Source organism: Rattus norvegicus, chromosome 2, assembly GCF_036323735.1.
Source record: "Rattus norvegicus strain BN/NHsdMcwi chromosome 2, GRCr8, whole genome shotgun sequence".
NCBI classification, from domain to species: Eukaryota; Metazoa; Chordata; class Mammalia; order Rodentia; family Muridae; genus Rattus; species Rattus norvegicus.
The window spans coordinates 88,027,952-88,050,662 of NC_086020.1; the positions used below are offsets into that span (position 1 = coordinate 88,027,952).

At 40.1% G+C, this 22,711-nt stretch overlaps 1 pseudogene; it reads left to right on the forward strand.

Moving 5' to 3' along the window:
• Positions 1-6,843: 6,843 nt before the first annotated feature.
• Tle4-ps1 (TLE family member 4, transcriptional corepressor, pseudogene 1) lies at positions 6,844-22,078 on the forward strand (annotated as a pseudogene).
• The last annotated feature ends 633 nt before the right edge of the window (positions 22,079-22,711 follow it).

The following is a 22,711-nucleotide window of genomic DNA, read 5'->3' on the forward strand; positions in this document are numbered from 1 at the left end:
TCCTCTTGGAGACGAGTGGGGGGGAGATATAGGTTGAGGAACAGTCAGAAGGCAGACTGGGATGAGGATAAAGACAGGATTTAAAAAAAGATAAAATAATAACAATAATGACAACAACAAAAATAATGATAATAAAAGTGATTTGGACATTAAAACAAACAACAAAAAATATGAGAATGCTTCTACCTCAGGATCAAGCTATACCATTTCTGAGCATATATTCAAAAGAAGCTCTAACATCTCACAAAGTTACTTGCTCACCTATATTCATAGAAGCTTTAGTCATCATAACCAGAAACTGAAAACAATCTAGATGTCCATAAACTAAAGAGTGAACAATAAAAATGTGATCCATCTAAACAATGGAAAACTATTCAGCTATTATAAAAAAGACATGACCCCCACACCCGCGGATCCCGGCCCGCAGCAGCTCTCTGCTCCCAGACCCGGTGAGAGAGAGACCCAACCGCCTGGTCAGGTGGGCACTCCTGAGGCTGCAGAGCGGAAGAGACCACCAACACTGCTCACCCCTGCCCACATCCCTGGCCCAAGAGGAAACTGTATAAGGCCTCTGGGCTCCCGTTGGGGAGGGCCCAGGAGCGGCAGGACTTCTGCGCCTGAGACACCGCCGGAACCTTAAAGAAACAGACCGGATAAACAGTTCTCTGCACCCAAATCCCGTGGGAGGGAGAGCTAAACCTTCAGAGAGGCAGACAAGCCTGGGAAACCAGAAGAGACTGCTCCCTGCACACACATCTCGGACGCCAGAGGAAAAAGCCAAAGACCATCTGGAACCCTGGTGCACTGAAGCTCCCGGAAGGGGCGGCACAGGTCTTCCTGGTTGCTGCCGCTGCAGAGAGCCCCTGGGCAGCACCCCACGAGCGAACCTGAGCCTCGGGACCACAGGTAAGACCAAATTTTCTGCTGCAAGAAAGCTGCCTGGTGAACTCAAGACACAGGCCCACAGGAACAGCTGAAGACCTGTAGAGAGGAAAAACTACACGCCCGAAAGCAGAACACACTGTCCCCATAACTGACTGAAAGAAAGGAAAACAGGTCTACAGCATTCCTGACACACAGGCTTATAGGTCAGTCTAGCCACTGTCAGAAATAGCAGAACAAAGTAACACTAGAGATAATCTGATGGCGAGAGGCAAGCGCAGGAACCCAAGCAACAGAAACCAAGACTGCATGCCATCATCGGAGCCCAATTCTCCCACCAAAAGAAACATGGAATATCCAAACACACCAGAAAAGCAAGATCTAGTTTCAAAATCATATTTGATCATGATGCTGGAGGACTTCAAGAAAGACATGAACACACTTAGGGAAACACAGGAAATCATTAATAAACAAGTAGAAGCCTACAGAGAGGAATGGCAAAAATCCCTGAAAGAATTCCAGGAAAACACAATCAAACAGATGAAGGAATTAAAAATGGAAATAGAAGCAATCAAGAAAGAACACATGGAAACAACCCTGGATATAGAAAACCAAAAGAAGAGACAAGGAGCTGTAGATACAAGCTTCACCAACAGAATACAAGAGATGGAAGAGAGAATCTCAGGAGCAGAAGATTCCATAGAAATCATTGACTCAACTGTCAAAGATAATGTAAAGCGGAAAAAGCTACTGGTCCAAAACATACAGGAAATCCAGGACTCAATGAGAAGATCAAACCTAAGGATAATAGGTATAGAAGAGAGTGAAGACTCCCAGCTCAAAGGACCAGTAAATATCTTCAACAAAATCATAGAAGAAAACTTCCCTAACCTAAAAAAAGAGATACCCATAGGCATACAAGAAGCCTACAGAACTCCAAATAGATTGGACCAGAAAAGAAACACCTCCCGTCACATAATTGTCAAAACACCAAACGCACAAAATAAAGAAAGAATATTAAAAGCAGTAAGGGAAAAAGGTCAAGTAACATATAAAGGGAGACCTATCAGAATCACACCAGACTTCTCGCCAGAAACTATGAAGGCCAGAAGATCCTGGACTGATGTCATACAGACCCTAAGAGAACACAAATGCCAGCCCAGGTTACTGTATCCAGCAAAACTCTCAATTAACATTGATGGAGAAACCAAGATATTCCATGACAAAACCAAATTTACACAATATCTTTCTACAAATCCAGCACTACAAAGGATAATAAATGGTAAAGCCCAACATAAGGAGGCAAGCTATACCCTAGAAGAAGCAAGAAACTAATCGTCTTGGCAACAAAACAAAGAGAATGAAAGCACACAAACATAACCTCACATCCAAATATGAATATAAAGGGAAACAATAATCACTATTCCTTAATATCTCTCAATATCAATGGCCTCAACTCCCCAATAAAAAGACATAGATTAACAAACTGGATACGCAACGAGGACCCTGCATTCTGCTGCCTACAGGAAACACACCTCAGAGACAAAGACAGACACTACCTCAGAGTGAAAGGCTGGAAAACAACTTTCCAAGCAAATGGTCAGAAGAAGCAAGCTGGAGTAGCCATTCTAATATCAAATAAAATCAATTTCCAACTAAAAGTCATCAAAAAAGATAAGGAAGGACACTTCATATTCATCAAAGGAAAAATCCACCAAGATGAACTCTCAATCCTAAATATCTATGCCCCAAATACAAGGGCACCTACATACGTAAAAGAAACCTTACTAAAGCTCAAAACACACATTGCACCTCACACAATAATAGTGGGAGATTTTAACACCCCACTCTCATCAATGGACAGATCATGGAAACAGAAATTAAACAGTGATGTCGACAGACTAAGAGAAGTCATGAGCCAAATGGACTTAACGGACATTTATAGAACATTCTATCCTAAAGCAAAAGGATATACCTTCTTCTCAGCTCCTCATGGTACTTTCTCCAAAATTGACCATATAATTGGTCAAAAAACGGGCCTCAACAGGTACAAAAAGATAGAAATAATCCCATGCGTGCTATCGGACCACCACGGCCTAAAACTGGTCTTCAATAACAATAAGGGAAGAATGCCCACATATACGTGGAAATTGAACAATGCTCTACTCAATGATAACCTGGTCAAGGAAGAAATAAAGAAAGAAATTAAAAACTTTCTAGAATTTAATGAAAATGAAGATACAACATACTCAAACTTATGGGACACAATGAAAGCTGTGCTAAGAGGAAAACTCATAGTGCCTGCAGAAAGAAACAGGAAAGAGCATATGTCAGCAGCTTGACAGCACACCTAAAAGCTCTAGAACAAAAAGAAGCAAATACACCCAGGAGGAGTAGAAGGCAGGAAATAATCAAACTCAGAGCTGAAATCAACCAAGTAGAAACAAAAAGGACCATAGAAAGAATCAACAGGACCAAAAGTTGGTTCTTTGAGAAAATCAACAAGATAGATAAACCCTTAGCCAGACTAACGAGAGGACACAGAGAGTGCGTCCAAACTAACAAAATCAGAAATGAAAAGGGAGACATAACTACAGATTCAGAGGAAATTCAAAAAATCATCAGATCTTACTATAAAAACCTATATTCAACAAAATTTGAAAATCTTCAGGAAATGGACAATTTCCTAGACAGATACCAGGTATCAAAGTTAAATCAGGAACAGATAAACCAGTTAAACAACCCCATAACTCCTAAGGAAATAGAAGCAGTCATTAAAGGTCTCCCAACCAAAAAGAGCCCAGGTCCAGATGGGTTTAGTGCAGAATTCTATCAAACCTTCATAGAAGACCTCATACCAATATTATCCAAACTATTCCACAAAATTGAAACAGATGGAGCACTACCGAATTCCTTCTACGAAGCTACAATTACTCTTATACCTAAACCACACAAAGACACAACAAAGAAAGAGAACTTCAGACCAATTTCCCTTATGAATATCGACGCAAAAATACTCAATAAAATTCTGGCAAACCGAATTCAAGAGCACATCAAAACAATCATCCACCATGATCAAGTAGGCTTCATCCCAGGCATGCAGGGATGGTTTAATATACGGAAAACCATCAACGTGATCCATTATATAAACAAACTGAAAGAACAGAACCACATGATCATTTCATTAGATGCTGAGAAAGCATTTGACAAAATTCAACACCCCTTCATGATAAAAGTCCTGGAAAGAATAGGAATTCAAGGCCCATACCTAAACATAGTAAAAGCCATATACAGCAAACCAGTTGCTAACATTAAACTAAATGGAGAGAAACTTGAAGCAATCCCACTAAAATCAGGGACTAGACAAGGCTGCCCACTCTCTCCCTACTTATTCAATATAGTTCTTGAAGTTCTAGCCAGAGCAATCAGACAACAAAAGGAGATCAAAGGGATACAGATCGGAAAAGAAGAGGCCAAAATATCACTATTTGCAGACGATATGATAGTATATTTAAGTGATCCCAAAAGTTCCACCAGAGAACTACTAAAGCTGATAAACAACTTCAGCAAAGTGGCTGGGTATAAAATTAACTCAAATAAATCAGTTGCCTTCCTCTATACAAAAGAGAAACAAGCCGAGAAAGAAATTAGGGAAACGACACCCTTCATAATAGACCCAAATAATATAAAGTACCTTGGTGTGACTTTAACCAAGCAAGTAAAAGATCTGTACAATAAGAACTTCAAGACACTGAAGAAAGAAATTGAAGAAGACCTCAGAAGATGGAAAGATCTCCCATGCTCATGGATTGGCAGGATTAATATAGTAAAAATGGCCATTTTACCAAAAGCAATCTACAGATTCAATGCAATCCCCATCAAAATACCAATCCAATTCTTCAAAGAGTTAGACAGAACAATTTGCAAATTCATCTGGAATAACAAAAAACCCAGGATAGCTAAAGCTATCCTCAACAATAAAAGGACTTCAGGGGGAATCACTATCCCTGAACTCAAGCAGTATTACAGAGCAATAGTGATAAAAACTGCATGGTATTGGTACAGAGACAGACAGATAGACCAATGGAATAGAATTGAAGACCCAGAAATGAACCCACACACCTATGGTCACTTGATTTTTGACAAAGGAGCCAAAACCATCCAATGGAAAAAAGATAGCATTTTCAGCAAATGGTGCTGGTTCAACTGGAGGGCAACATGTAGAAGAATGCAGATCGATCCATGCTTATCACCCTGTACAAAGCTTAAGTCCAAGTGGATCAAGGACCTCCACATCAAAGCAGACACACTCAAACTAATAGAAGAAAAACTAGGGAAGCATCTGGAACACATGGGCACTGGAAAAAATTTCCTGAACAAAACACCAATGGCTTATGCTCTAAGATCAAGAATCGACAAATGGGATCTCATAAAACTGCAAAGCTTCTGTAAGGCAAAGGACACTGTGGTTAGGACAAAACGGCAACCAACAGATTGGGAAAAGATCTTTACCAACCCTACAACAGATAGAGGCCTTATATCCAAAATATACAAAGAACTCAAGAAGTTAGGCCGCAGGGAAACAAATAACCCTATTAAAAAATGGGGTTCAGAGCTAAACAAAGAATTCACAGCTGAGGAATGCCGAATGGCTGAGAAACACCTAAAGAAATGTTCAACATCTTTAGTCATAAGGGAAATGCAAATCAAAACAACCCTGAGATTTCACCTCACACCAGTGCGATTGGCTAAGATCAAAAACTCAGGTGACAGCAGATGCTGGCGAGGTTGTGGAGAAAGAGGAACACTCCTCCATTGTTGGTGGGATTGCAGACTGGTAAAACCATTCTGGAAATCAGTCTGGAGGTTCCTCAGAAAATTGGACATTGAACTGCCTGAGGATCCAGCTATACCTCTCTTGGGCATATACCCAAAAGATGCCTCAACATATAAAAGAGACACGTGCTCCACTATGTTCATCGCAGCCTTATTTATAATAGCCAGAAAATGGAAAGAACCCAGATGCCCTTCAACAGAGGAATGGATACAGAAAATGTGGTACATCTACACAATGGAATACTACTCAGCTATAAAAAACAACGAGTTTATGAAATTCGTAGGCAAATGGTTGGAACTGGAAAATATCATCCTGAGTGAACTAACCCAATCACAGAAAGACATTCATGGTATGCACTCATTGATAAGTGGCTATTAGCCCAAATGCTTGAATTACCCTAGATCCCTAGAACAAACGAAACTCAAGACGGATGATCAAAATGTGAATGCTTCACTCCTTCTTTAAATGAGAAAAAAGAATACCCTTGGCAGGGAAGGGAGAGGCAAAGATTAAAACAGAGACTGAAGGAACACCCATTCAGAGCCTGTCCCACATTTGGCCCATACATATACAGCCACCCAATTGGACTAGATGGATGAAGCAAAGAAGTGCAGACCGACAGGAGCCAGATGTAGATCGCCCCTGAGAGACACAGCCAGAATACAGCAAATACAGAGGCGAATGCCAGCAGCAAACCATTGAACTGAGAATAGGTCCCCTATTGAAGGAATCAGAGAAAGAACTGGAAGAGCTTGAAGGGGCTCGAGACCCCAAAAGTACAACAATGCCAAGCAACCAGAGCTTCCAGGGACTAAGCCACTACCTAAAGACTATACATGGACGGACCCTGGACTCTGACCCCATAGGTAGCAATGAATATCCTAGTAAGAGCACCAGTGGAAGGGGAAGCCCTGGGTCCTGCTAAGACTGAACCCCCAGTGAACTAGTCTATGGGGGGAGGGCGGCAATGGTGGGAGGGTTGGGAGGGGAACACCCATAAGGAAGGGGAGGGGGGAGGGGGATGTTTGCCCGGAAACCGGGAAAGGGAATAACACTCGAAATGTATATAAGAAATACTCAAGTTAATAAAAAAAAAAAAAAAAAAAAAAAAAAAAAAAAAAGACATGACAAATTTTGCAGTCAAATGGGTAGACTGTGAGAATAACATCTTGAATGTGGTAACCCAGCCCCAAAAGGAGATCCATGGTATGTAGTCACTTTATTAAGTGAATATTAACCATAAAATAGAGGATACCCATGCTCCACTTCACAGACTCAAAGAACTTAAGAAAAAAAGGTGCAAGAAATTACTTTACTTACTTAGAAATCTTACTTAGAAAGGGGAATAAAATGGTCATAAGAGGCAGATGGAGGGTGAAGAACTGGGTGGGAGAGGGGATAGGAAAATTCATTGGCTGGTTAAGGTTCTGGTGCAGAGAGGGATAGGAATTCTAGACATATCATCATGAGAATAAATGGAAACCTGAAACTAAAAGGATGAGGAAGTGGTGGGAATCAGGATGAGACAAAGACTTGTCTTGTGATATGGGAGGTGCCAAGGCGATAACTTTAGCTGTAACTCACTGTTGGCATTTTGTCTAATCCTTGCTCCATGGTTACCTGGCAACAGGCAGATACGCTCCGCTTCATAGTTACCTGACAACAACCCAATATTCCTGACACTATAAAAGTGGTTGCTTGCACTTTATTTATTGCATTCTTGCTCTCTCTCTTGCCTTTCTGTCCCTGGTTTGTCTTCCCATTCCTCTCCCTCCCTCTCTTCACGTGCTTATGCCATGCCCCCCCTCTCTCCCCCTCTCTCCTCTCTGTCTCCCTTTCTCTGCCTTCATTACCTTCTCAACATTCTTCCACATGTCCTAAGTAAACTCTACCATACTGTGCCTGGTTCCTCAGGGAAAGGGATGCCTCAGCAGGGGCTCACTGAGGCACTCTCTTTCCCCATACCTCACTACACCATCATAGAGTATATATCCCATCTCTTCATCTTTCTATAAACACATTACTCACAGCATTGAGAATACAGAACCCAAAGAGGCCACATCCTCTAGCTGGGCAGGTACCGCAATGGACAGAGAGGGACACCAACCTACCCAGAAACTTTTGACCCATAATTTATCCTGCCTACAAAAAATGCAGGGTTGTGCGACATGGCAAAGAATGAGGAAATGGCCAAGCAATAACAAGTCCAACTAGAGACCCATCTCATAAAGAAGCAGCAATCTATGACATTATTACTTATACTCTGTAATGCATGAAAACAGGAGCCTAACATAGCTGCCCTCTTAGAGGCTCCATCTAGCAGTTGATTCAGACAGATCTAGAGAACTTAGCACCTAAGGCAATAGGAACTCCACAAGAAAACCAATAGAATAAAATAATTTGAGTCCTTAGGGCTGTCAGAAACTGAACAAAATACCAAGAACATACAAGGCTGGACCCAGGCCTCCCTGCACATATGTAGCAGATATTCATCTTGATCTTCGAGTGGATCCTGAACAACTGGAGTGGGGGCTATCCTAAAATCTGTTGCCAGTACGTAGGATATGTTCTTCTAGCTACACTGTCTTGTTTGTTATCAAAGGGATCAGATGTGCCTAGACTTACAGAGACTTTATGTGTCAAGACTTACAGAGAATTATGTGCCAGTATGGGGGGATATTTAGCAGTATGGGTGGATGTACTGTGGGAGAGGGTAACTGGGAGGGTGGCAGTGGGTATAATAAAAGCAAGTTACTAAAAATGTAAAAAATTTGTTTAAAGTGTATGATATACCATGGAACTGAAGCTATATATAGTTATGTCACAATGTGAGTGTTAGAAATAACCCTGCTTCCTTTGGAAGAAAAATGTGCTCATAATCAAACCATCTCTATAGCCCAAACATTATATTAATTTTAAGGATGATATAATTGATTACAATAAAGTTTATGGCTACACACGGACACACACACACACACACACACACACACACACACACACACACACACAAACCATTTTATTTTATACTGAAGAGCTAGTTTGTTTACAATGCAACTACCAGGACATCATAGTACCTCACTTTCCTGTTACCTCGTGTGTCTGTCTGAGGGTATGTTTTCTTGTCACCTGTTTCAAGTCACTCAGTAACTTGAAACCGATAACTCTGACACTTCTGATTCCTTCCTGCCTGACTTTGGAGATCTGGTAGAACCATACTACATTACACCATATTATGCTATTGGACCCTGATGATACAACATTCATTGGAAATATGAAAAGAGCAAAAGTAAATATGGAAGAGCACTAAAAATGTTAAGAGTCTGAATAGTAAAATAATCACACCAAATGTAAAGGTAGTGTAAGAAAAGAGCAAATGGAATTGAGAATTTGAGAAGTCCATAACTCATTAGTTGAATGGAGAGAATCCACAGAGGATTTAGCTAGTTACAAACAACAGCAAACCTAAAATCATGAAAATGGATATAATAACATTACTTAACACTACAGGGGTAGAATAAATAAAAGAAATTGAAAATTTTTCATTTTAGTGACTAGATTAATGACAAAAATTATTGTCTAATGCCTTCCTGGTTTGATGAAATATACAATTACAAATCTAACGCATTGGATCAATTCATTAGGAAGTAAATTCTGACAAATATTCACCAGCACATACTATAACCCAAACATCCAAACAGAAAGAAATTGAAGAATTTTCATTATAGTCACTACATTAATAACAAAAATTGTTGTCTAATGAACTTTGGTAATGACCTAATTCCAAATCTAGCAAACATATGGATAGTTTTACAGTACTTTCTGATTTAAAAATAAAATATGAGAATAATGAGAATTAATTAGATTATATAAGGATAAATAGTAATTTTTATTTTGCATAACTTTGTATACAAACTATATAACTTATATTGTCACAGTTCTATACTTTGTTCCAACTGAAATTCCTGAATTTATATAGCAAATTTATAGACTAAACTTTTTGAAAAAAATCCACAAAGGTTAAAAATTCTCAATTATATTTTGTAATAACATTGCATAAATCCTGAATTTAAAGAATATAACAGATAACCTGAAGGGACCAACCGGATAAACAGTTCTCTGCACCCAAATCCCATGGGAGGGAGAGCTAAACCTTCAGAGAGGCAGACACGCCTGGGAAACCAGAAGAGACTGCACTCTGCACACATCTCTGACGCCAGAGGAAAACACCAAACGCCATCTGGAACCCTGGCGCACGGAAGCTCCTGGAAAGGGCGGCACAGATCTTCCTGGTTGCTGCCGCCACGGAGAGCTCTTAGGCAGCACCCCACGAGCAAACTGGAGCCTCGAGACCACAGGTAAGACCAACTTTTCTGCTGCAAGAGACCTACATGGTGAACTCAGGACACACAGAGGCAAAATTCCTCTACGACCGGGCACTTCCGGTGTTTACCGGGAGTCCCAAACCCGCGGATCACAGCCCACAGCAGCTCTCTGCTCACAAACCCTGTGGGAGAGAGACCTCACCGCGTGGTCAGGTGGGCACTGCTGAGGCTGCAGAGCAGAAGAGACCACCAACACTGCCCACACCTGCCCACATCCCTGGCCCAAGAGGAAACTGTATACGGCCTCTGGGTTCCCGTAGAGGAGGGCCCAGGAGCAGAAGGACCGCTGCACCTGAGACACCTCCATAACCTGAAGGGACCTACCAGATAAACAGTTCTATGCACCCAAATCCCGTGGGAGGGAGAGCTAAACCTTCAGAGAGGCAGACACGCCTGGGAAACCAGAAGAAACTGCACTCTGCACACATCTCTGATGCCAGAGGAAAACACCCCACGAGCAAACTTGAGCCTTGGGACCACAGGTAAGACCAACTTTTCTGCTGCAAGTGACCTGCCTGGTAAACTCCAGAAACAGGCCCACAGGAACAGCTGAAGACCTGTAGAGAGGAAAAACTACACGCCCGAAAGCAGAACACTCTGTCCCCATAACTGGCTGAAAGAAAACAGGAAAACAGGTCTACAGCACTCCTGACACACAGGCTTATATGACAGTCTAGCCACTGTCAGAAATAGCAGAACAAAGTAACACTAGAGATAATCTGATGGCGAAAGGCAAGCGCAGGAACCCAAGCAACAGAAACCAAGACTACATGGCATCATCGGAGTCCAAATCTCCCACCAAAGCAAACACAGAATGTCCAAACACACCAGAAAAGCAAGATCTAGTTTCAAAATCATATTTGATCATGATGCTGGAGGACTTCAAGAAAGACGTGAAGAACTCCCTTAGAGAACAAGTAGAAGCCTACAGAGAGGAATCGAAAAATCCCTGAAAGAATTCCAGGAAAACACAATCAAACAGTGGAAAGAATTAAACATGGAAATAGAAGCAATCAAGAAAGAACACATGGAAACAACCCTGGATATAGAAAACCAAAAGAAGAGACAAGGAGCTGTAGATACGAGCTTCACCAACAGAATACAAGAGATGGAAGAGAGAATCTCAGGAGCAGAAGATTCCATAGAAATAATTGACTCAACTATCAAAGATAATGTAAAGTGGAAAAAGCTACTGGTCCAAAACATACAGGAAATCCAGGACTCAATGAGAAGATCAAACCTAAGGATAATAGGTATAGAAGAGAATGAAGACAACCAGCTCAAAGGACCAGTAAATATCTTCAACAAAATCATAGAAGAAAACTTCCCTAACCTAAAAAAAGAGATACCCATAGGCATACAAGAAGCCTACAGAACTCCAAAAAAATTGGACCAGAAAAGAAACACCTCCCATCACATAATAGTCAAAACACCAAACGCACAAAATAAAGAAAGAATATTAAAAGCAGTAAGGGAAAAAGGTCAAGTAACATATAAAGGCAGACCTATCAGAATTACACAAGGCTTTTCGCCAGTAACAATGAAAGCCAGAAGATCCTGGACAGATATCATACAGACCCTAAGAGAACACAAACGCCAGCCCAGGTTACTGTATCCTGCAAAACTCTCAATTAACATAGATGGAGAGACCAAGATATTCCATGACAAAACCAAATTTACACAATATCTTTCTACAAATCCAGCATTACAAAGGATAATAAATGGTAAAGCCCAATATAAGGATGCAAGCTGTACCCAAGAATAAGCAAGAAACTAATCATCTTGGCAACAAAACAAAGAGAAGAAAAGAACACAAACATAACCTCATATCCAAATATGAATATAACAGGAAGCAATAATCACTGTTCCTCTCAACATCAATGGCCTCAACTCCGCAGTAAAAAGACATAGATTAACAAACTGGATACACAACGAGGACCCTGCAATCTGCTGCCTACAGGAAACACACCTCAGAGACAAAGACAGACACTACCTCAGAGTGAAAGGCTGGAAAACAACTTTCCAAGCAAATGGTCAGAAGAAGCAAGCTGGAGTAGCCATTCTAATATCAAATAAAATCAATTTTCAACTAAAAGTCATCAAAAAACATAAGGAAGGACACTTCATATTCATCAAAGGAAAAATCCACCAAGATGAACTCTCAATCCTAAATATCTATGCCCCAAATACAAGGCCACCTACAACGTAAAAGAAACCTTACTAAAGCTCAAAGCACACATTGCACCTCACACAATAATAGGAGGAGATTTCAACACCCCACTCTCATCAATGGACAGATCATGGAAACAGAAATTAAACAGAGATGTAGACAGACTAAGAGAAGTCATGAGCCAAATGGACTTAACAGATATTTATAGAACGTTCTATCCTAAAGCAAAAGGACATACCTTCTTCTCAGCTCCTCATGGTACTTTCTCCAAAATTGACCATATAATTGGTCAAAAAACGGGCCTCAACAGGTACAGAAAGATAGAAATAATCCCATACATGCTATCGGAGCACCACGGCCTAAAACTGGTCTTCAATAACAATAAGGGAAGAATGCCCACATATACGTGGAAATTGAACAATGCTCTACTCAATGATAACCTGGTCAAGGAAGAAATAAAGAAAGAAATTAAAGACTTTTTAGAATTTAATGAAAATGAAGGTACAACATACCCAAACTTATGGGACACAATGAAAGCTGTGCTAAGAGAAAAACTCATAGCGCTGAGTGCCTGCAGAAAGAAACAGGAGAGAACATATGTCAGCAGCTTGACAGCACACCTAAAAGCTCTACAACAAAAAGAATGAAATACATCCAGGAGGAGTAGAAGGCAGGAAATAATCAAACTCAGAGCTGAAGTCAACCAAGTAGAAACAAAAAGGACCATGGAAAGAATCAACAGAACCAAAAGTTGGTTATTTGAGAAAATAAACAAGATAGATAAACCCTTAGCCAGACTAACGAGAGGACACAGAGAGTATGTCCAAATTAACAGAATCAGAAATGAAAAGGGAGACATAACTACAGATTCAGAGAAAATTCAAAAAATCATCAGATCTTACTATAAAAGCCTATATTCAACAAAATTTGAAAATCTGTAGGAAATGGACAATTTCTTGGACAGATACCAGGTACCGAAGTTAAATCAGGAACATATAAACCAGTTAAACAACCCCATAACTCCTAAGGAAATAGAAGCAGTCATTAAAGGTCTCCCAACCAAAAAGTGCCCAGGTCCAGACGGGTTTAGTGCAGAATTCTATCAGACCTTCATAGAACACCTCATACCAATATTATCCAAACAATTCCACAAAATTGAAACAGATGGACCACTACCGAATTCCTTCTATGAAGGCACAATTACTCTTATACCTAAACCACACAAAGACCCAACAAAGAAAGAGAACTTCAGACCAATTTCCCTTATGAATATCGACGCAAAAATACTCAATAAAATTCTGGCAAACCGAATCCAAGAGCACATCAAAACAATCATCCACCATGATCAAGTAGGCTTCATCCCAGGATGCAGGGATGGTTTAATATACGGAAAACCATCAACGTGATCCATTATATAAACAAACTGAAAGAACAAAACCACATGATCATTTCATTAGATGCTGAGAAGGCATTTGACAAAATTAAACACCCCTTTATGATAAAAGTCATGGAAAGACTAGGAATTCATGGCCCATACCTAATCATAGTTAAAGCCATATACAGCAAACCAGTAGCTAACATTTAACTAAATGGAGGGAAACTTGAAGCAATCCCACTAAAATCAGGGACTAGAAAAGGCTGCCCACTCTCTCCCTACTTATTCAATATAGTTCTTGAAGTTCTAGCCAGAGCAATCAGACAACAAAAGGAGATCAAAGGGATACAGATCGGAAAAGAAGAGGTCAAAATATCACTATTTGCAGATGACATGATAGTATATTTAAGTGATCCCAAAAGTTCCACCAGAGAACTACTAAAGCTGATAAACAACTTCAGCAAAGTGGCTGGGTATAAAATTAACTCAAATAAATCAGTTGCCTTCCTCTATACAAAAGAGAAACAAGCCGAGAAAGAAATTAGGGAAACGACACCCTTCATAATAGACCCAAATAATATAAAGTACCTCGGTGTGACTTTAACCAAGCAAGTAAAAGATCTGTACAATAAGAACTTCAAGACACTGAGGAAAGAAATTGAAGAAGACCTCAGAAGATGGAAAGATCTCCCATGCTCATGGATTGGCAGGATTAATATAGTAAAAATGGCCATTTTACCAAAAGCAATCTACAGATTCAATGCAATCCCCATCAAAATACCAATCCAATTCTTCAAAGAGTTAGACAGAACAATTTGAAAATTCATCTGGAATAACAAAAAACCCAAGGTAGCTAAAACTATCCTTAACAATAAAAGGACTTCAGGGGGAATCACTATCCCTGAACTCAAACAGTATTACAGAGCAATAGTGATAAAAACTGCATGGTATTGGTACAGAGACAGACAGATAGACCAATGGAACAGAATTGAAGACCCAGAAATGAACCCACACACATATGGGCAATTGATTTTTGACAAAGGAGCCAAAACCATCCAATGGAAAAAAGATAGCATTTTCAGCAAATGGTGCTGGTTCAACTGGAGGTCAACATGTAGAAGACTGCAGATCGATCCATGCTTATCACCCTGTACAAAGCTTGAGTCCAAGTGGATCAAGGACCTCCACATCAAACCAGATACACTCAAACTAATAGAAGAAAAACTAGGGAAGCATCTGGAACACATGGGCACTGGAAAAAATTTCCTGAACAAAACACCAATGGCTTATGCTCTAAGATCAAGAATCGACAAATGGGATCTCATAAAACTGCAAAGCTTCTGTAAGGCAAAGGACACTGTGGTTAGGACCAAACGGCAACCAACAGATTGGGAAAAGATCTTTACCAATCCCACAACAGATAGAGGCCTTATATCCAAAATATACAAAGAACTCAAGAAGTTAGACTGCAGGGAGACAAATAACCCTATTAAAAAATGGGGTTCAGAGCTAAACAAAGAATTCACAGCTGAGGAATGCCGAATGGCTGAGAAACACCTAAAGAAATGTTCAACATCTTTAGTCATAAGGGAAATGCAAATCAAAACAACCCTGAGTTTTCACCTCACACCAGTGAGAATGGCTAAGATCAAAAACTCAGGTGACAGCAGATGCTGGCGAGGATGCGGAGAAAGAGGAACACTCCTCCATTGTTGGTGGGATTGCAGACTGGTACAACCATTCTGGAAATCAGTCTGGAGGTTCCTCAGAAAATTGGACATTGAACTGCCTGAGGATCCAGCTATACCTCTCTTGGGCATATACCCAAAAGATGCCCCAACATATAAAAAAGACAAGTGCTCCACGATGTTCATCGCAGCCTTATTTATAATAGCCAGAAGCTAGAAAGAACCCAGATGCCCTTCAACAGAGGAATGGATACCGAAAATGTGGTACATCTACACAATGGAATATTACTCAGCTATCAAAAACAATGACTTTATGAAATTCGTAGGCAAATGGTTGGAACTGGAAAATATCATCCTGAGTGAGCTAACCCAATCACAGAAAAACACACATGGTATGCACTCATTGATAAGTGGCTATTAGCCCAAATGCTTGAATTACCCTAGATGCCTAGAACAAATGAAACTCAAGAAGGATGATCAAAATGTGAATGCTTCACTCCTTCTTTAAAAGGGGAACAAGAATACCCTTGGCAGGGAATAGAGAGGCAAAGATTAAAACAGACACAGAAGGAACACCCATTCAGAGCCTGCCGCACATGTGGCCCATACATATACAGCCATCCAATTAGACAAGATGGATGAAGCAAAGAAGATCAGGCCGACAGGAGCCCGATATAGATCGCTCCTGAGAGACACAGCCAGAATACAGCAAATACAGAGGCGAATGCCAGCAGCAAACCACTGAACTGAGAATAGGACCCCCGTTGAAGGAATCAGAGAAAGAACTGGAAGAGCTTGAAGGGGCTCGAGACCCCATATGTACAACAATATCAAGCAACCAGAGCTTCCAGAGACTAAGCCACTACCTAAAGACTATACATGGACTGACCCTGGACTCTGACCCCATAGGTAGCAATGAATATCCTAGTAAGAGAACCAGTGGAAGGGGAAGCCCTGGGTCCTGCTAAGACTGAACCCCCAGTGAATGTGATTGTTGGGGGGAGGGCGGCAATGGGGGGAGGATGGAGAGGGGAACACCCATAAAGAAGGGGAGGGAGGAGGAGGATGTTTCCCCGGAAACCGGGAAAGGGAATAACACTCGAAATGTATATAAGAAATACTCAAGTTAATAAAAAAGAAAAAAAGGAAAAAAAAAGAATGTAACAACTCTCAAAATTGTGTAACCTAATTTAATATAGTATTTAAAAAGAAAACTGTAACTTCAAATTTTTTTAAGCACATGCCTTATAATTTTGAGACAGTAACAAAGCATCAAATATAGAAATAGTATTATGGCTTGTTTTTTCAGCACAATTGCTGAAATATGATACATCACTTTCTTTTACTTACTAACATAGATGCTCTAACATAATGAATAATAAAAAATGAGATAATGTTTACACTTATGAAGTAGTTAGATAAATTTTAATTCTGTAAATATAAAATGGTAAAAATGTGGAGATCATAGAAGACCTAATATCCATACTGTATAAACTATTCTACAAAATAGAAACAAAAGGAACACTACCCAGTTCCTTCTGTGAAGCCACAAACATGCTTATACCCAAACCACGCAAAGACCCAACAAGGAAAAAAGAACTTCACAAAAGTTACCCTTATGAATATAGACACAAAAATACTCAATAAAATTTTTGCAAACCAAATCCAAACACACAATAAAGTGATCATCCATCATGATTAAGAAGACTTCATCCCAGGGATGCCGGGATGGTTCAATATATAGAAATCCATCAATGTAATACACTATGTAAACAAACTCAAAGAAAACCACCACATCGTCAACTCATTAGATGCTGCAGAAATATTTGACAAAATTCAGCATATTTCATGTTAAAAGACTTGGAATGATCAGCAATTCAAGGCTCATAGCTAATCATATTAAAAGCAATATATAGTAAACCAGTAGCCAACATCAAATAAATGGAGGGAAACGTGAACCAATCCCATTATAATAGGAGACTAGATATGTCTGCCCACTCTCTTCCTACTTATTGAATATAGTACACAAATCCTAGACAGAGGAATCAGGCAAGAAAAGGAGGTCCAAAGAATACAAATTTGAAAGGAAGAAGTCGAAACATCACTATTTGCAGATGATATGATAGTGTATTAAAGTAACCCCAAATGTTCCACTAAAGAACAACTTCAGCAAAGTGGCTGGGTAGAATATTAACACAAAAAAATAAGTAGCCTTCCTGTTCTCAAAGAATAAACAAATTGAGAAAAAAGTTATTGAAAGGAAATCCTTAACAATAGTCAAAAATAATATAAAATATTTTGGTGTGACTCTGGCCAAGCAAGTGAAAGATCTGTCTGACAGGAACTTCAAGTCTCTTAAGAAAGAAATTGAAGAGATGTCAGAAGATGGAAAGACTTCTCATGCTCATGGATTGGCAGGATTAATATACTAAAGATTGCCGTTTGACAAAAGCAATCTACAGATTCAATGAAATCCCCATCAAAATTCTAACTCAATTCTTCATAGACTTAAGAAGAGAAATTTGCAAATTAATTTGGAATAACAAAAAACAAACAAACAACAAAAAGACAGGGTAGCAAAAACTGTCCCAAACAATAAAAGAATCTCTGGGAGAACCCCTGACTTCAAGCAGTATTACAGAGCAATAGTGATTAAAAACTGTATGGTATTGTTACAGAGACAGGCATGTAGATCAATGGAATAAAATTGAAGACCCAGAAATGAACCCACACACCTATGGTCACTTGATCTTTGACAAAGAAGCTAAAACCATCCAGTGGAAATAATATTGCATTTTCAACAATTGATGCTGGTTCAACTGGAAGTCAGCATGTATACAAATGCAAATTGATCCACTCTTATCACCCTGTACAAAGCTCAAGTCCAAATGGATCAGGGGCCTCCACATAAAACCAGATACACTCAATCTGATAGAGGAAAAAGTGAGGAAGAGCCTCAAACACATGAGCACTGGGGAAAAGATCCTGAAGAGGATACCAATGGCTTATGCTCTAAGATCAAGAATCAGCAAATGGGACCTCATTCAATTTCAAAGGTACTGTAAGGCAAAGGCCACTGTCATTAGGTTAAAAGGGCAACCAACAGAATGGGAAAAGATCTTTACCAACCCCATATCCAGATAGAGGGCTAATATTCAAAGTATATAAAGAAACCAAGTAGTTAGACTCCAGAGAATCAAATATCCCTATTAAAAAATACCACCACACTTCCTCAGATTCATGCTCTGCGCTCCGCTCACCACATTGTTCACACTGCTCTGTCAGTGCAGACAGGAGCTAAGTGCATTTCAAAGTTTAGCTCCTAGATGGAAAAATGATTTGAGAAACTGCCCTACCCAGACACTAGTTTTCAGCCTTCCTTTGGTATCACCAGGTCACGTGATTCCTCCAGACAACATCTTAAAAAATGGGTGCAAAGCTAAACAAAGAATTCTCAACTGAGAAATATTGAATGAATGAGAAGTACCTAAAGAAATGTTAAACATACTTAGTCATCAGAGAAATGCAAATCAAAATAATCCTGAGATTCCACCTGACACCAGTCATAATGGCTAAGATCAAAAACCCAGTTGATAATAGTTGCTGGTGAGGCTGTGGAGAAAGAGGAATGTTCTTTATTGTTCGTGGGATTCCAAGCTGGTATAACAACTCTGGAAATCAGTCTGGAGGATCTTCTGAAAATTGGAGATACCACTGTCTGAGGATCCAGCTATACCACTCCTGGGCATATACCCAAAGATGCTCCAACATATAACAAGGACACGTATTTCGCTGTGTTCAAAGCAACCTTACTTATAATAGCCAAAAGCAAAAAAGAACCCAGATACCCTTCAGCACAAGAACAGATACAGAAAATGTAGTACATCTGCACAGTGGAGTAGTATTCATCTATCAAAAACAATGACTTCATGAAATTCATAGGCAAATGGATTGAACTGGAAAATATCGTCCTGAGTGAGGTAACTCAATGACAGAAAAATACACATACTGCACACTCACTGATAAGTGGATATTAGCCTAAAAGCTCAAATTATCCAAGATACAATCCACAGACCACATGAAGCTCAAGAAGAAGGATGACCAAAGTGCAAATGCTTCAATCCTTCTTAAAAAGAAGAACAAAAATACTCATAGGAGTATGGGATATGGAGGCAAAGTTTGGAGCAGAGACTGAAGTAATGGCCATTCACAGCCTGCCTCTCTAATGGATCTGTCCCATAAACATACAACCTCTAAACCCAGACAATATCACTGATGCCAAGAAGTGCATGATGACAGGAGCCTGATATAACTGTCTCCTGAGAAACTCTGCCAGAGCATGACAAACACAGAGGTGAATACAAATACAGCAGCTAAACATTGAACTGAGGATGGGCTCTCCATCAGAGAAGTAGAGAAAGGATTGAGGATCTGAGGGGCTTTGTAACCCCATAAGAACAATACCAACCAACCAGAGCTCCTAGGGACTAAACCACCATCCAAAGTTTATATGTGGACAGACACAGGACTCTAGCTCCATATATGGCCTTGTTGGTCCTGCCAAAACTGAACCACTCAGTGTAGGTAAATGTCAGAGCTGGTAGGTAGAGAAGGTGTGTGTCGTTGGAGGGGTAACACCCTCAGAGATGAAGGTGGAAGAGTGATGGTATAAGTGATTTATGGACAACAAGCCATGAAAGGGGATAACATTTGAAATGTAAATAAATAAATCTAATACAAAACACAAAGTATAGAAAAGAATAGAAACAGTAAATATGTATTTACCAAACTTGGGCTGCCAAGAAGTATATGCCGAAAGGAGTCGGATATAGCTGTTTCCTGAGAGCCTCTGCCAGAGCCTGACAAATACAGAAGTAGATGCTTGCAGCCATCCATTGGACTGAGTATGGTTTCCCCAATGGAGGAGTTAGAGAAAGGATTGAGGTATCTGAGTGGATTTGCAACCCCATAGGAAGAACAACAATATCAACCAACCAGACACACTATAGTTCTCAGGAACTAAACCAGCAACCAAACTGTACACGTGGAGCTACTCCAGTTACATATGTAGCAGAGGATGGCCATGTCAGGCATCAAGAGGAGGAGAGGACCCTTTGTCCTATGAAGGCTCCATGCCCTAGTATAAGGGAATTCCAGGGCAGTGAGGTGGGAGGGAGTCAGTGTGTGGGTTTGGGAGCACCCTCATAGAGGGAGGTTGTGGGGGTAGGGGGAATAGGAGTTTTCTGTAGATGAAACTGGGAGGGGAGGATAACACTTGAAATGTAGATAGAGAAAATATCCAATAAGAAATAAAGATTCCTATTGATGAATTGATTAATCAATTGGTCAATTTGTGTGTGGAATGTGTAGAAATAGTACAAAGATGGAGGACATATCAGAATATTTGAATGTCTTCTATCACTTTGCTTTGCCCAGTGAGATATTAGAGTCATTCTCTACCCGCAGTGCTGGAGAAAGAGTCAGAAAACCTTGACTGTCCTTTGTATATGAGTGATGTTGATTTGATCTTAGGTTCCTGTGCTTGCAATGTCACCTGCAAGTCCCATCTCAGTTTGAAAACCTCAGTTATGATAGGGTAGGTTCAGATCTTGCTTCTGAGTTCTTTAGGTTGCTTTCACTGTTCAGGATTTTGTTTAAGATGATGCTCTGTCCATCAGCCCCGATTCCAAGGTCTGCTTCTCATGCTGCAGCGATGGCAATATCACAGTGTGAGATCTGCACAACCAGACTCTGGTGAGGCAATTCCAGGGGCACACAGATTGAGCCAGTTGTACTGACATTTCTAATGATGGCACCAAGCTCTGGACAGTTGGTTTGGACAACACTGTGAGGTCCCGGGACCTGTGTGAAGGGTGGCAACTGCAGCAACATGATTTCATCTCTCAGATCTTTTCTTTGGGCTATTGCCCAACCGGAGAGTGGCTTGCAGTGGGGATGGAGAATAGCAATGTGGAAGTGTTGCATTTTACCAAGCCAGACAAATACCAGTTGCATCGTCATGACAACTGTGTTCTGTCACTCAAGTTTGCCCACTGTGGCAAATGGTTTGTAAGCACTGAAAAGGACAACCTTCTGAATGCTTGGAGGACACCTTATGGGGCCAGCATATTCCAGTCCAAAGAATCCTCATCGGTGCTTAGCTGTGACATCTCTGTGGATGACAAGTACATTGTCACTGGCTCTGGGGACAAGAAAGCTATGGTTTATGAAGTTACTTATTAAGGACAAATTTTCATGCAAACTGGACTCCTCCTCATAGCACTTTGCGCTGTTGTACTTTTCTGTTCACCCCTTTCCCATTCTAAAACCAAGGATTTCCAATACTCATTGCAGTTGTGGAGTTTAGTCCCCTTCCATAGCCCCACATCCTCCTTGCTATTGAATTGTGAATACTCATTAAGAACATTTGAAACCAAATCTTCAACTATTGACTTGGAAGAACATGGAATACCTAACAGTGAATGGAATCTTTAATTATGTATTATATCTGTAATATATTTATTTTGTTTAAAGAAGGCTTTCTAACAATGACTGACTAAATAAAGCTGTCCACTCCTGCACTGATAATGAAGGTGCATTGTATTTGATGCTCCACCTTTCCTTTTGGTAAGGGAGGGGAAAGGAAGGTTTAAAATAACTGATTTAAATGTCACTAAATGTAGACTATTTACTGTATAGAGATGTGAAATGTATAATTACACATGGAATATGTTGCTGTGTTGTTATGAGGTTGTTTTGTTTTCTACTTCTATTAAAAACATTTGGAAATTTTGCTGTTGAACAAGTAGAATACAACAGGCCATGTACTATTCCTTTGAATCTATTGGGCAACTTTATCCAATATGTCTATAACTTTAGATTACATTCAACAAAAAATAATTAATGTTATTCTTTTTTACTTGTTGACAAGTATCTTTGTAATATGTTTACTGTATTATAGACAGATTAAAAAAATTGGGCCTCAAATAGAGGACTTATTTCGTCTAATATTTTTGCCAAATTTACTGGCAGAGGGAGCTGTGTGTCTCTGGGTAGTTGTGATGCTGTGAGACATGGCAGGCTGTTTTGTGGCATTCTCTGTAGGAGCTGCAGGTATGGGAGCACTGCTTGCCTACCGCTGTGCAAAGCAAGCCTTTCACACACACATATACAAAGGCCGGCAGAGGAGGGCTTGCAGAGCCCACCCTCTGAAAGTCACAAAGAAGAGACTCTCCTGGGATGATGACTTGCTTTATTTACCTTTGGTTCTTTCCATGTCTTACTTGGATGTCCCTGAAATGGACATAGGCTGTGCCATTTTCCCAGAAACATTGTGTTATCTTTTATGTTGTTGCTGTTGCTGTTAAACTATAACAT